We start from the raw sequence: 14333 nt of genomic DNA, 5'->3' as shown, positions 1-14333 counted from the left end.
TATGAATGAAATCCAGAGGAAGAGGTTCTGTCCAGGGACGGATTCAGGAGAATATGGGCCCCTGGGCCACCGTTTTGTTTCCCCCAATAGCATAATAGTTAAAGGGATCATTTAGGATTTTTGAAGTGCAGATTTGTTAAAAAGTTGTGAGCAGATAACATCTTACCTGAAGTAGATGCGGCGTCCCCTTGCAGATGCCTACATTTATTGTGGCCTGTTTGGGTTTCAAGCTTCAGATCATCAAATAAATGTTGATAGAAAAAAGTAAATAGAAAAATATAGTTTTCTTTTTCTACAGAAAAAAAATCCAATATTCCTAATGAGACCAAATAACTTGTTGGTCTTGGATTAGCGGTTAGCTTTAGCCCCTAATCTGGGTTTATACCAAAGGAAGGTGCAGAGCACTGATTTGAAATATGAAGTACTTATAACCTTTTAGCAGACCATCAAGCTATGAACTCTAACTTTAGCCTCATGTCAAATTCAGGGTTTATACTCCGTATTCATATATTTTATTTTTCTGAAATGATATTTGCAGTTGTATTTTCTAAATATTCCTTAAATTAAGTATTTCACAGGAAGTGAAATACTTAATAAAAAAAAGCATGATTTTAAATCCCCCCCAAAATTGCCTGTTGAATATAAATATATATTTTTCCAATTTTCTGTTTGACTGGTAGGATCAATGACGGATTGGTCAAAAACTCAAATCATATATGATCACTACCAGGTGCACTGACAAAAACGCTCTTCAGTGTGGAGGTTGTTACTCAGTGAAGAAAACTCAAAGGCAGTCATTTTATGTGATGTGTTTAAAACTGAACTCAAAGTGAACACAAACTTCTAAGAAGCTGTTTGAAAGGAGACTCTGATATAACATGTCGACATGTGAGGCTTGATAGAAGTTTGAGGCTTCAGAGAAATGTTTAGTGCTGATAGTCAGATGTTGTATAATTAGAGGGTGCTACAAAATTAGTCTTGAATTCATGTGAAAAATATAGAAACAAGAAAAATAACATAAACAAACCTGTTAAGTTTTTCAACTTACCAAAGAAAGACTTATTATTCCCGGCTGCTTGTTTTGGTCTTTTTGCAATATTAACCCCATGCATATCTTGATATGCTGCTTTGGTTTGTGTGGTCTGGTTTTCTCTCACAGTCATGTTCAGCAACAGATTGAAAATTAAACTATAGTTAACATTCCTCTTTTTATTCAAAATCAAAACTCGCTGTATTTCTTCAAAATGAACTTCTGACAATGTTTGTTTGGTTTCACAAGAGCAGAGATAACGTGGCCATGAATCCATCCTAAATTACTGCTAGGCAGACATTGGTTTTGAAGTTGAGCTAAATAAAAACAACCCAGATTCGTATTATGAAATACAAAATTAATTTCTCACTTGTGGGCTGAACAGTACTCCGGTCTGAACTCTATGTGTGTTCCTTTAGCTCTGGGTTAACTTCTGGGTTTTAGAAGTGAAGGCGGCTCAGCTGGGGATGATTAAGCTTCCCATGGCTGGAGCCATGCTTTTCTTGAGAAGCACACCTGAACCTGTGTGGGAGCAGGAGGAGCCACAGATGTGATAAAAGAGGAATAAACTACACCTGTTAGCTTTGAGCAGGGAGTAACCCACTTTGGAGCAGTTTGGGTATTTCCACTAGATGTTTCTGAGAATTAAGTAACTCTGGCTGTGAAGTAAAGTAACCTACTCAGTACAGTGTCATCATTGAACACTACAATGTCATTGTTAACGGCAAAAATACGGCATAATCTAAAGTGATGGACATGATCTAAGACTATTCCAGTTGATTTAACTGACCTATTTTAAACGCCAAACAAGCAGAATAATTACCAAAAGCCACTTGTTGAAAGTGTCTTGCAACAATCCAAGCATTTAGAAATGAGTTCACTGAATATTCAGATTTAGGTAGAATCCTTTCACATGTTTCAGTGTATTTGAGTGACATAAATTAGGCCTCAATTTGAAGTTTAATGTCTCACTTCCACCGAGCGATACAGTAGGGGTCTCTGCCGCTCAGTAAGCTTCTTTGTCCGTTTACATTTTAAAAGCGCTCAATACAACTGACCCATTCCACGCCATTTCTGGGCCTGCTTCAGTTGTAGGTCTATAAGACAATGGTACGCTACGATTAGGTTGTAGATACTAGCATCACAACACAGACCATTAATAAGGGTACAGAAAAACATCACTGGGATTTTAAGGTACCATATTTTCCGCACTATAAGGCGCACCTAAAAACCTTCAATTTCCTCAAAAGCCGACAGGCGCAGCTTATAATCCGGTGCGCCTTTTAAATGGACCAATATTGAGCCACAACAGGTCTAGCAACTACGGTAAGCAGGTAAGCAGCCGCCGACTTCATTTTTGCCTGTAGAAGAAGCGCGCTGTGCATGCTGGGATAGTTGTCAGAACGCTGTTTTGTTAATAAAGTTTGACTGACCTATCTACCTACCGACCGTCTAGAATCAAGTCGTCTGCAGGTCATTTAGCACCACGTTCTCCAAGAACATGCTGTGCGCGAACGGAGAAGGGTGACCATCATCCGGCCACGCCCCGGCCCAGTCGCAGAAGGCTCTCCTTGCCGACTCGAGTCGGACTGTTTTGTTGACATTCTTTATGTCAACAAAGTGGCTTTAGATATTCATATGGGATGCTTCGACTAGGGTTACCAAGGGACCAGCCCTTATACATTTAAAGCCTGGGGACGGCGGGGGAAGAGAGACATAGACTGCGGCGGCAGCGTGTCGGTTGGTCTGTGTTACCCAGAAAGCAGCTGGGCACAATATTGCAACACCAACGCCGTGAGTGAAACAAGGACTGGGGCAGCCTACTATATAAAGCACTCAGGTACCACTTCTTTATTATTACACATCCACATTTGTAGAACCGCGTCCCGTATAGGTCCAATACGGGACGCGTGGCAACCCTAACTGCAGTGTCTATTCTCTGCGCCTTATAATGCGGTGCCCCTTATATATGAAAAAAGTTTTAAAATAGGCCATTCATTGAAGGTGCGCCTTATAATCTGGTGCGGTTTATAGTGCGGAAAATACAGTATCTTAATCCTCTTTTAAATGTTTTTCTGATGTACAACGTTTTCTGATAATTTCAACCATTATTTTGAAGTTAAATTTAAAAATTGGCCTATTAACATAGATATTCATATTGAGCTGTGCTAGCTGTGGGTGAAGATCGATGGTGGAGGCTGGTAACGTCTTCCCAGCAGGTGGAAACTGTTGGCAAAAATGTGAATTTATTTCTGAAGTTTTGTTTTATTTTCTAAATACAAAAACCTTCAGTGGAATTGGATGCAGGGTAGTGACGACCTCTATTGTTTCTTGTTCCCACAACCAACCAGATGAAAATCTCTGTATCAGTGCAGGAGCTGTGGAAGATGAGATCGCGTATTAATTGGAAAGGCCCATTCAGTTCTGCTTGTGGCCAACCATTAAACCACCTTGGTTTTATTATTGCTTTATTTTGCAACTCCAAAGGTATATTTATATTAGAAACAACATAGTCCATGTCATGCAGTTTGAAAAACGGGTAGTTCACTACTGTAAGCTGACATTAAACTGAGGACGATGCTACATGTATTAAGGAACATTGACTAAAACATGGTCCTCACAAATGCATATTGCATAAAGCTCTCTGCTGCCTGTTTTATCATTATGCCAGTGTTGCAGTTGGGATTTCTCACTGTAATTGTTTGAAGTGATGGTTGGTAACTATAAAAAATTGCAATTGCAAGTTAACATAGAGCGTTGTTACAGCTTTTAATGTTGTGACAATACTTGTTCCACAGTAATGTTTCTGAAAATTTAAACAAAGCCTGAAAGATGACTGCTAAGCAAATACTATTTCATTTCTGTTTGCTAACCTATTAGGAGCCGTTGCACATAAGTAAATAGGATGACAGTAATCTTGTTTTTTCTATTCAGGAGTTTGCTGTTTTTAATAACTAAGGAATACCCTTGGTCAGGTGATTAGGACTTAATTAGTCTTATTGTAGCTTCCATGCTTTACTCAAATCTAAAGTGATTTGCAGAATAACGGAACAAATAAATGGTTCAGCAAATCAGAAACAGCGTCGATGGTTCTATAATCATTGAAGCACACTGAGGATCGGGTTTGATTTGTCTTAAGTATTTTAAAAATGAAACTACTTCAAAATCATCATTCTACAAGTCATTTTATTTTTGATGATTTATATGATGATCAAGAGATCAGCAGATCAAACATGGAATCAAACATGTACCTCTAGCAAGAACAGGTGTGGCCACAGAAAGCAGAAGTGAATTGAACTATTTGACTAATCAACTAAGGTTGTTGAGATATCATGACGGCAAGGGGGAAGACAGGAGGACTTTTTGTTATTGTTATCATTTATTCTTGAACGAGAAACAAGTCTCCAGTCACTAGGTGGCAGTGCTCCAACTAGTCAACAGGCTGCCTTTTCAACCCAGTAGAAGAAGTAGCCAGCACAGGCACACCCATAGACATAATATAAGGATAGACGCCTCATGGACCGCTCTCTCCTATTGTCGCTGACGCGATTTAGGGCGGCCATCTTGGAGTGGTCCACCACTCCACTCAGCGTTATGTGTTTAGCAGGCACAGTGACGTATCAGCGCATTTAATCGATCATAACACGCTTTTTTGTTACTGGAAACCATATTCAAACATCTATCAAAGCTACATTTATAAACAATTGTATTTTTAAGTATGTTCAGCATATTTAAATATGCTTAGTGGCTATGACAATAGAATAGGAATGGAATATTCTGATATTGATGTATGATGAGCATATTACAAAGCCCACAGCCGTTCATAATTTATTTAATAAATTATTTAGTAATATCAATACATATAAATATGTAAATATAAATTTATATAACTATACAAAGACAAATAAATAATGATTAATACTGAATAATATATATTGGATACATGTTTATATGTATGTATGTATATATATATATATATATATATATATGTGTATATGTTTTCCAGCCGAGGATTTCTAGCTTCAGAGATTCAGCAGCTGAGATTGAGTCCAAAATCCGATGCGAGATTCATCCGTGCTGTACAGTGAATCCGTCTCTCTTTAAAGATATCTCCCACTTCTTCCTCACATCGTGCCTTTAGGAAACCTTCAAAACAAAAACAGAAGATTTGGGAGCTATCTTACTTTTGACAGAGTGAAAGAATTACATATAAATAATAGTCTTTACCACCTGTGTAAACTTTGCTGGTGAATGTTATAGCACATAATATAAGTTTTATAATATATGTTACATTGTTTCATTTCTAATATAGGCTCTTGTGTCAGATAATCTAAGCCAATGTTAGAGAATAATACATTTTTTAGATTTACGGAATCTCAGTTAGCCTTCATAGCGGGGCTGAACCCCGTATTACACCAAGCACTGTAGCTAATATTAGCTGGTATCTTACCGGTGGACATAAATACAGTAAAGTAATATTCTAATCACAAAATATACACAATAATATGTCCATCTTACTTGTGAAATGTTGTTTGTGGAGCCCTCACATCAATAGTCCATCGATCAGAACAACAATATCCCTCAGTGCTGAGGCATCTTCTGCTGTTTGGTTGAGCAAAGTAGGAGGGTCGACCGCTCCAAGATGGCCGCCGTATTTCCTGCGCCGGAGCAGCCAATGCGGGGTCTACTTTTATATTATGTCTATGGGCACACCGGTGTACAGAGCTGATGGAGGAGCAGGAGTCATGGAGGAGTTTGACCGTTAAAAGATAAAAGGAGGAAGCTCAAATATAAACAATATTTTTGCTAGTTTGGTACAAAAAAATGTTAAAAAGTGACATACCTTTTTGAAGAATAAGCTGAATAGGCTGAAAAATAACCAACGTTTACAGTTTAGAAACGTTTTGAATGTTACTGTGTTTAAAGAAATTAACATCCCGTTGAGTCATTTGCACTTTTTACCTTTTCAGGTTGAGCACTTTTGATTAAATGTTACAAATTGAGTTGATAAACTGAGCTTGGAAATTGTTTTGTGACTTTAAGCAGTAACATGAGCTGCACCAACTTAAAATTGATGTTGTTTCAGCTCATTTTATTAATCTGTTTTCATATTCGGGTGATTGGGTGCAGAACGTTGACTCCAGTGGTTTTCATAGATAATAGCCAAGTAGTATCAGATTCTCAATAGTATTCAATTCAAGATGGGGCGTGAAAAATTGTATGTTCTCTGTGGGGGGCATGACGGAAAATAATTTGGAACCACAGGGCTAATCTGTAGACGCCGATGCATAATGTTTCCTTGTTAAAGCTTTGAAAAGCCAGACTTTGTTTTTGTGAAGGGCTGAGTTTACACTGTGGGGGTGGGCTTCATGTGTATTAATTGGAGAATGTGCTAAATATTGAAGCAAGGAAGTTTCTTTGTTTTACTGTAGCCTTAAAAGTTGATAATTTGGGTCTAGTCTTTAATATTTAGCTTTCCAAAAATGCTTATTATTACTTCCTTTTTCTATACTCGTGTCTTCCCACTCTTTCTTTGACCAGCAGCTTATTTCTTGTGTTTCTTGTGAGTCTCAAAATTTTCGAGACACACCCTTCCTCTTTGCTTTTTGCTCAGTAATACAGAGAGCTTAAAATGGGTCTCAACTGACAGCTTTGGTAAGAGAAGTACGGACTGGGTGCTGCGAGCAAGATAAATTATCAGGCATGAAAGATGTGAGCATTTCCTCCTTACATTAGACCACTTGGGATCATTGCCAGAGGTTTTCATAACCATGCCATGTATGCAGTTGTTTTTCTGTCAGTCCCATTGAATTATATGGATCATTTCACCTCAGCACACAAATTAAGAACTTAGTTATCAAGTATGGTAGAGAAGATTTTGGCAACATTACATCACTCTTTGTGAGCTAGAGTTGTTATTCTGTGACTGTCAGTGTCTAAGTGTACCACCCAAACAACCATCCATGCAGGCAAATATCTAACCAGATAAATCTGCAGCTAGTTAGTTGGTGGGTTGCCGCTGGGGAGGATATGGCAACCAGACTTTAGCGAAAACTGTCTCCTAAACTCCAAACACAGCTGTGTTTATTCGCTGCAAGTTGCCACAGCTACAGAACGCCAGGATGAAAGTGTCTTAGCAGATCGTGACTTTGGAAATGGAAAGCATGTAATGCCATATTGACAGTGAAGCGTTTATTTTTATTTGTTGTGAGCAAGAACAACAAAATCAAAATCAATTTCCGAATTAGTTTTGAAACCGGCTGCTTTCTTTCTCTCAGTGAATGTTGCAGGTTTTAACATCTGAAGCTCAGATTTAAATGCGATTTTCTGCCTGTGAACACCGAGTTAAAAATAACATTGGCCCTGTGGTACAGACGAATTACACATTATTGTCTAATAAAACTCTCTTTTCTTCCTTTTTTCATATACATTGAAGTGCAGATAATGGTATTGTTTCATTTGTATTTTTATATTATTTTTAATGGCCTTTGGATTATGCATAACCAATGAGATGGATCTGTAAATTATGTTAATGATCCTTCATACCTTTATCTGAGCTGAAACTGCATATTATCTGGCCATGGGGGAGCTAGATAGAAACCTCCACACCCTTTAAAGACCAATTAATGCACAGTCTGCAGATTACCTAATTGAAGATTTAATCTTAAGTAAAAAAAAAAAAAAATCATGAGAAAATGATATTCTTCACCATCTGTTTTGTAAATGTAAATTTTTTTTGACTGAATCAGTTGATTAACAAAAAACTAATTGGATATTGGATTTGCATCAGAAAAGCACAAGATCACTGCCTCAGTCCAGTGCTTATTTTGTTGTCCAGCCTCAGAGTTGGATAGGCTAAGGTGCTGCTTACAGCTGCATTTAAAGCCAATATTTTTCCTGAGTCCAGTAAAAACTTCTAACGATTGGTCTTTCATTATGATCAGGCAGTTTTGGTAAATCCTGCTGTAAATTTTGCTTAGCTCCTGTTTTTAAATGCTTCTGGTGTGGATAAGCTGATTTAGATTGTGAACCAATCACAAAGACTGTTGTTTAAAGCAGTCCAAGTAAATTAAAGGGTTACTGGGATAAATAGTACCATAGAAAAGCGTAGAATAAGACAGGTTGGGACGGACATTAACTGGACATGATGTCTGTTGAGATTAGGGCTGCTTGATGTATATGAAAGTCTTGTGATGGGTATGGTAAATATTGTGTGCTTCTGCTACTGTCAGCTTTCAACATATGTTCTTCTAACTTCTGTTTAAATAAAATGTTAGATGTGCTGCAGTAACTTCTGCATTTCATTCAGAGTGCTGAAGGTTACTGGGCCGTTTCTTCTGAGCCTGGCTTTTAGATTAAAAACATCCGAAGCACAAACATACAAAGCCAGCAGAATACTTTACCAGAAAAACATTTCTCCTGTCACAAGGGCTTAGTAATAATAACAATAAATCCTCCTGAAAAGTAATAAAAAAAAGAAAATTGCTGGAGTTTAGAGAGATTAGATACGAGTTAAAGCGATTTGTCAATTAACATTTTTAGGTTGGCTTAAAAAAAGTCTGAAGGTTGTTAGTCCTGTGTATTCACTCCTATGTATTGTGTGCCCATCAGGCTGTATCATGACATCCCTCTTTCCCACCACACTGGTAGCAGTAAGATAATGTTTCCTGTTTTTTTGCATGTTTGTCACACTTAAGTGTTTCGAAACATCAAACCAATTTAAACAATAGTCAAGGACAACACAAGTAAACACAAAATGCAATTTGTAAATGAAGGTGTTTATTATTAAAGGAGAAAAAAAATCCAAACCATCATGGCCCTGTGTGAAAAAGTGATTGCCCCCTAAACCTAATAACTGGTTGGGCCACCCTTAGCAGCAACAACTGCAACCGGACGTTTGCGATAACTTGCAATGAGTCTTTTACAGCGTTCTGGAGGAATTTTGGCCCACTCATCTTTGCAGAATTGTTCTAATTCAGTTACATTAGAGGGTTTTCGAGCATGAACTGCCTTTTTAAGGTCATACCACAACATCTCAATAGGATTCAGGTCAGGACTTTGGCTAGGCCACTCCAAAGTCTTCATTTTGTTTTTCTTCAGCCATTCAGTGGTGGACCAGTGTGTTTAGGATCATTGTCCTGCTGCAGAACCCAAGTTCGTTTCAGTTTGAGTTCATGAACAGATGGTCGGACATTATCTTTCAGGATCTTTTGGTAGACAGCAGAATTCATAGTTCCATTTATCACAGCAAGTCTTCCAGGTCCTGATGCAGCAAAACAGTCCCAGACCATCACACTACCACCATCATATTTTACTGTTGGTATAATGCTCTTTTCTGACATGCAGTGTTCCTTTTATGCCAGATGTAATGGGACACACACCTTCCAAAGAGTTCCACTTTTGTCTCATCGGTCCACAGAATGTTTTCCCAAAAGTCTTGGGGATCATCAAGATGTGTTTTGGAAAAATTGAGACGAGCTTTAATGTTCTTTTTGCTCAGCAGTGGTTTTCTTCCTGGATCTCTGCCATGCAGGCCATTTTTGCCCAGTGGTGGAGGCATGAACGCTGACCTTAACTGAGGCAAGTGAGGCCTGCAGTTCTTTGGACGTTGTTGTGGGGTCTTTTGTGACCTCTTGGATGAGTCGTTGCTGCGCTCTTGGGGTAATTTTGGGCAGCCGGCCACTCCTGGGAAGGTTCACCACTGTTCCATGTCTTCACCATTTGTGGATAATGGCTCTCACTGTGGTTCGCTGGAGTCCCAAAGCTTTGGAAATGGCTTTATAACCCTTTCCAGACTGATAGATCTTAATTACTTTCTTTCTCAATTGTTCCTGAATTTCTTTGGATCTCAGCATGATGTGTAGCTTTTAAGGATCTTTTGGTGGACTTTACTGGGTCAGGCAGCTCCTATTGAAGTGATGTCTTGATTGAAAACAGGTGTGGCAATAATCAGGCCTGGGTGTGGCTAGAGAAATTGAACTCAGGTGTTAAAAACCACAGTTATAGTATATTTTAACGAGAGAGGCAATCACTTTTTCACACAGGGCCATGATGGTTTGGATTTTTTTTCTCCTTTAATAATAAACACCTTAATTTACAAATTGCATTTTGTTTACTTGTGTTGTCCTTGACTATTGTTTAAATTGGTTTGATGTTCCGAAACACGTAAGTGTGACAAACATGCAAAAAAAACAGGAAATGAGGAAGGGGGCAAACACTTTTTCACACCACTGTATTTCTTGTCAAGTCTCACACCGTAGCTAGAGTAGAAAAGACGCTATTTGGGGAAAGGAAGAAAAAAATTACATTAAATAGGGTGTGAAATACTGAGTGAAAAGTTTAGAACATGTGTTATATGAAAGTTTTTCTTCAAATTTAGAGAGAAATTTGGGGGTTTTGTTCTTTGCCTTCCCATCCGCCGACTTTGGCTTTGTGAAGAGTGGCTCCAGAAAGCAGCTGTTGTAATTAATCATCTATTATCGTCCTTATTATGAGCCACTGATGAGTTCCAAACTAGTTTCTGGAAAACACAGGGCTCAGTTGTACCAACAACAGCATTACACTGTCATTGAATTATTTGGAACAGATACACCGCCAATATAAGTCACTCTTCTACTGGCAAACGGAGCCGACTAAGGTTTACTCTCGTAATTTGTGACATTTAGAGCTTTGAGGTACTTTTCATTTATATGTAGGTGCATCATTTACAGGTTAGAAAAGGTGTGCTTTTATTCAAATTGTTTGTTTTTATTTGACCTGAAACAAAAGATGAATGGCACACTGTTGGATTTAGCCAGTTTTAAAGTGATGAATCTCATGAAATCAGTTACTGATTTGTCAAAACGTCAATTTCCGTCTTAAGTATCTTGAGTCTACTCACTAAAGAAAGTTTAGGCTATAATTTCAGTTTCCCAAACTGCATTTTCTTTCAAACAATTTAGATAAGCTCTATGGAAGAATCTGTGAATAAATAGATTTTCTCTGAATCATGTAGTTACATTCCACAAAACAGACAGGGATCCACAGTATTAATTTTTCAAAAAACTTTGCTAATAACAAATTTTGCTGAACCATAAATTGTCCCAGATGTTGTTTTGATAAACACTGAGATCACTTTGAAGTAACATAATGATAGCGGAAAAATAATGCAAGTACACCCTCTAAAAGATCAAGGAACTTTAATTTCTGATGTGCAGTCAACACTGGAACTGGAAGATATTTTCTTAAATCTTCAAAATAATTGAACAAAACAACAAATAAAATGGCTACTGAAGTTCTTCAAAAAAGGAACGAGTTGAGACCAAAGCCATCCAGTCTTTGGTAGAAAGAGAGACAAGGAAAACAAGCAATCATCCAAATAGAAATGATCAAGTTTGTTTCAATTTATCATGTGATTAATTGCTTATTGCGACAGGCTTAGACGCAGGATAGCTTGACTTTTGCAGTGTGACTGTAGCTCAGACTTGTTTGCAGTTTCTTTGCAAATTTGAGCCAAGCTGGAGAAGTTAGCAGCCCCTTCTTTACGATCTCCAGGTATGCAAGTACAGCTGCTTCCTGGCTCTTCACTCAGTAATCATTCTTCAGGACATGTTTTGTCTTGTCCCCCTACTTTTCTATCAACCATCTTACGCCCCCAACGCCCTCCCATACACACACATTTATGATCCTTCCCCCACTTTCTCAATATTTTCATGCCTCATGTGTGTTGACTTGTGCCTAGCGGAGAGTTTGTCGACCCATTGCCACATGCTCGTTATAACCTTCTGCCACTTGGCTAAACTGAGCTGTGTGTGTATGTGGGTCAGGTCTGCCTATGAAACAGCTGCTTAAAGAGCTTTGAATACCTTAGCAAGGCAAAGGACACAGTTGCTCAAGCAAACTGGGTTAGAGCCTAGAATGGGCAGCTCTCCCTACTTTGTTCAGTCTCTGTTATGAATATTGCATTGAATGTATTATGAGGGCCCGTGGTTGTGCTTTTATTCGGTTATATAACAAGAAGTGTAAAGTCCTAATTTCGGTGTTGTCTCTAAACTTTACAGTGTCCTTCCTTCTTGTTTGGTTATTCTGTGTATTTTTCTGCAGCACTTGACAGAGGTTTTACTGGAACATCAACAGTTTACTTAGTAAAACTGAATTTTATCCCTCCCCCGCTTGTTTTGCTTGGAGATCTGTGGAGGAAAAGCAAAGCGATTCCATATCCAACTCAAACATGAAGAGCACAGGAGCTTATTACTGCTCGCCTTACCCCCTACTGTTTCCTGTAATTTCTGAAAGGTGTTTTTCTATGTTTTTATCCGTTTCTTTTTTTTTTTTTTTTACATATTTTTTTAATCAATCTGTATTGTTGATGAATCATATTGCATGTGACTGGGCCAGAGCTGTTTGTAGATTCCTCCTCTCCATTCTGTTGAGCCAGCACACATGTGCCAAGTGTAGCTGCAGGCTATGAAAATATTGTCACGTTTAGGGGCCTCTGAAATCCATTTGATTTCTTCATCGATATGTTTCACATTCACACATTCATAAACATGAAAAGTCCCCATAGCTTTGATGTTGGTTAATACAATTTTAACAGGTTTACACAAAAAATACCCCAAATTGAATTTATAATGTATTAGTGCTCTGCATTTTCAGTTGGGCTTTTCTTGACATATTCTTTTTGTATATTTTTTTTGAAGCTCTGACGTGCGACTTCAATTATGTTTTCTTCCCTAAGAATTAAAATATATAAAAGAGAAAATCATGTTCTGTATATTTTTTACATAAAACAGTACTTTGGAATCCAATATTTGAAGAACTACAATTTTTCTCTAACTTATGCATCAAAACAGATGATCTATTTCCTGTTATACTAAAATAAAGGGCATCAATCAACATGCAGTTAGTTGAGGTGTTTAGAGGCCATAAATGGCAGGTAGGAATAATTTATTTGAATACATTTAATGAAAAATAAGAGATTGTTTTCATTATCTGACCTGAAGTGATCAGGTTAATCGATTCTGATGATGATTTCTCATATTTTACTCATATTTTAAGAAGTACTTCACTTAAAAATGTAATTAAAGCAATACAAATATCTACAGAAGTTTTTTTGTAGGTCTTCTTGGTCTTGTTGAAGATCTTTGTATGAAGAGGATTTTGTAAGAAAGGTGGGCTGATTCTAACTAACTAAATCATGTTGATTAATCTTTTTATTAATGGAGAATTAGGGACTCCTTATTTTTCATTCGTTTTGATAAATTTGGAAAAGTTTTTTTTCTCTTTTTGACTTGAATCCAATTGAAAGAAAATGGTACAATTCAGGTCTCTGTCCCATTGATCGTTTCAATTAGATTAAACACAATGGTTTTGTCAAATAGATTTTTTTCACGTAAATGACGATTCAAAGGCCCATTATAGGAAAACATGGATATTATTGAATTGGTACATGAATGGGAAAAATAAAAATACTCCAGAACTTGATATGTAATTTTCACATCAGTAATAAAAGAATGAATGTAGGGAGGCTGAACTGCTGTAGTAACCTTGATGATGAAAAAGAAAAATCAACTCATCTTTGTGAATCAACAGTGGTTGGCTTCTGTTGCTGTGGTACCCAGGCAACGGGAGTATAATTGGTTGGGAAGTTAAACAGGGACAACTCTAATCTCTGTTATATTGAAGCTGAAGGTTTTAGACGGGTATTTGTAAATTGCGACAGATCCTGCATTAGTCAGTCACAGAAAGGCCAGAGTGCAGCAATCGCCACAAAAAATAATTAATTGAACTGAAGAGGAGATGCAACATTTAGGCTTTTATTGTGCAACACAGATTTCTCTCATTTTTGTGGTTCTGTCATCCAGTTCTGATTTTCTCTTACTCAGGATATTGTTTTGTCTTAACTTGGTTTTATTTCAATAATTAAAAGGTATACAATTGAACTGCAGAGGTATTAGTTCTTCAATACACAGTTAAGGAATTTTTATCAGTTTTTCTGAACTGAAAGCAATGTAAATAAATGAGTATGCTTATGTCTACAAGCTAAAAAAGTTGAGTTTTGACACGGTTGGCAGGACTAAGATAGATTCTTACACCCTGTCCATCACCAGTCCATCAGAGGCTGCACGCACGCACGCACACACACACACACACACACACACACACACACACACACACACACACACACACACACACACCTAGGAACAATTTAGTGAGACCAATTAACCTTGCAGTCATTATTTTGGAATGTGGGAGGAAGTCAAATGCAATCCCAGGCAAATACCCAAGGATTTCTGCAAGGATGGGATTTGAACCCTGACCTTGG

General features: G+C 37.7%; 1 protein-coding gene and 1 long non-coding RNA gene across 2 annotated transcripts in view; one reads left to right on the top strand and one right to left on the bottom strand.

Moving 5' to 3' along the window:
- ptpn4a (protein tyrosine phosphatase non-receptor type 4a) overlaps positions 1-14333 on the top strand; it is an 84710-nt gene that overhangs the window by 1469 nt on the left and 68908 nt on the right. The window lies entirely within an intron of this gene.
- On the bottom strand, positions 4197-5690 carry LOC145550848 (uncharacterized). The gene is made up of 2 exons (XR_014086632.1): positions 5549-5690; positions 4197-5176 (listed from the first exon to the last, which is right to left on the bottom strand). It is a non-coding gene; the product is annotated as an uncharacterized LOC145550848 (long non-coding RNA).

The sequence above is a fragment of the Poecilia reticulata genome, chromosome 2, assembly GCF_904066995.2.
Source record: "Poecilia reticulata chromosome 2, P_reticulata-male-v2, whole genome shotgun sequence".
Classification (NCBI taxonomy): domain Eukaryota; kingdom Metazoa; phylum Chordata; class Actinopteri; order Cyprinodontiformes; family Poeciliidae; genus Poecilia; species Poecilia reticulata.
This window is presented reverse-complemented; position numbering and strand designations above follow the sequence as displayed.